Genomic DNA, 2,231 nt, shown 5'->3' with positions numbered 1-2,231 from the left:
TACATATGACAATATTTAATACCAGCTCTTTCTGCAGTATTTCTCGATTGTCATAAAATACCCTAGAAAAGGCAGGCACATGGGGATCCACACTGCTGATACTGAAGATATTGTTTAAAAAAAATGATACTGTTCTCAAGCCCAGACCTCACAGCTAGAATTAAAGTTGGAGAAACAAATGTTCTCTGACCATAAAAAAAGGGGAACAGGCTAGAGAAATAGCTCAGAAGTTAAGAGCACTGACTGCTCTTCCAGGGGTCCTAAGTTAAAATCCCAGCAACCACATGCTGGCTCACAACAATCTGTAATAGAATCTGATACCCTTTTCTGGTGTGTCTGAATTCAGCTACTGTGTGCTCACATACATAAAATAAATGTATAAATCTTAATTTTAAAATCTTTAAGAAGACATTTCCAGTAGGGGCCACTGGAAATGACCCAGGGGATTTTTGTTTTGTTTAATTTTAATTAAGAGCATCTCAAAATAAGGCATACAAACAGACTGGAATCCTTTGATTGTTATTTTGTTGTTTTAATTAATAAGGAAACTTTACATTCCTATTCTTCATTTCATATATATAAGTAATATATATGTCATCACACATACCCAGCCTCCATTCTGCCATATCCATTCTCCTGTGTTATTCATTATGAATTCTGCCACAAAACTGGAAACTTGTTTGTAAGCACCTACATCCAGGGCCATCTGTTCTTGTGGAAGTTTTTTGAGGAGAACACCCCCAAAGGCAAATATACTTAAAATCCTTCCCCAGTTAATGATGCCATCTTCAAATTCTTTTTCCATCACTTGGTTGAATATTATTCTGGCAGTATCTATGGATTCCACGTGAAAGTCATCCAAGAATGGCTTCAGCTTCTTTTCAACTTCCTTCTGAATGGAGAAAGCAACTCTGTAGCACTCTGGATGTTTTGCTTGGAACCGATTCAAAGGCAGGTGCCTGCAGGACATACTGAAGATAGTTCTCAGCCAGGGAGTGTATATACATGAACTCATAGGCTGTCATCTTCCCTGGCAGAGCTGACTAGAGCTGTCCACCTAGAGGCCGAGGAGGACTCCAAAGATATGACCTGTCAGGGGAGGACAGAGAAATATATCAGTATAATCCAAAATAAACCCTTTCCTCGACAATCTGATTTTTGGTCATAGACTTTTGTCACAATATAAATGTTAACTAAGATACACATCATAACTCATAACAGAGATTAAGAGAGTTTTGAAGAAGAGAGAGGTTAGGTTTTAGATGATAACATTTCCTATAGTGTAAACTTTAAAAATATTGTGGCTTTACTTATTATATTTTGTAGAGTTTCCAAATAATTATATTTTTAGGCTAGATGAAAGAGAAAAAGAAAAATCCCACATACATGGTACCATTAAAAAAGGATGTTTATGTAGCAATAAAGTGCAAACGTTCTAGGGCAGCAATGTGGATAAGAAGCAAGTAGTTGACCAGGAAACATGTCTGAAGACATGGAAAATATCACCCACTATGACTACTTATTCTTGGCTAAGTTGATATGTAGAAATTTGTATAAAATAGACCCTACATCAATACACTCTGAGCAGGTCCATTATAATATGTAGAAACTGAAAACAATATGTGTATTATATCTGTCTATAAATGCACACTAAAAAATAATGTATCAGGACTGTGTTGTATACTAGATAGGGAGGTAGGTAGGTAGGTAGGTAGATAGGTAGATAGATAGATAGATAGATAGATAGATAGATAGATAGATAGATGATAGATACAGAGGTAGAGAGATAGAGAGACAGAGAGATATCTATACCACCACCACCAACACATAAAAACTTACAAATAGTTTTCAGTCCAGAAAAAAAACTATAGTATATTATACATAGTCCAAGGTTTTACTGAGTGAAATAATTAGAATAGGTTGGATACTTTCTGAACAAACTATGATGGTCCTAGACTGAGGCCATGCAATAGTTCTGAAGCTCTGAGTTGTGTCCACTGTGAATTAAGTGGGACACACTGACTGAAGAGATAGAGGTGATGGAGGAAGAATTGCCAATGTTTCCATATTTTAGAAGTCCTTTTGCCTAGGGTCTGGGATTTCTCGTAGCATACTTGCCTTGGGTCAATGTCAGCAGCACAAATACAGAATGAAAACAACTGTGGCCTGGCCAAACCTTTCTTTGTGGTTATTTTATCCAGAGGCTTTTATTAAAGAAGCATAAGAGCCCA

The 2,231-nt window shown here is 36.6% G+C and overlaps 1 pseudogene; it reads right to left on the bottom strand.

Moving 5' to 3' along the window:
• Window positions 1-615: 615 nt before the first annotated feature.
• LOC127688736 (bcl-2-related protein A1-like) lies at window positions 616-1,036 on the bottom strand (annotated as a pseudogene).
• Between the last annotated feature and the right edge of the window lie 1,195 nt (window positions 1,037-2,231).

Source organism: Apodemus sylvaticus, chromosome 7 (assembly GCF_947179515.1).
Source record: "Apodemus sylvaticus chromosome 7, mApoSyl1.1, whole genome shotgun sequence".
Taxonomy (NCBI): domain Eukaryota; kingdom Metazoa; phylum Chordata; class Mammalia; order Rodentia; family Muridae; genus Apodemus; species Apodemus sylvaticus.
The sequence above is the reverse complement of the archived record's forward strand: the minus strand, read 5'-3'. Positions and strand labels throughout refer to the sequence as shown.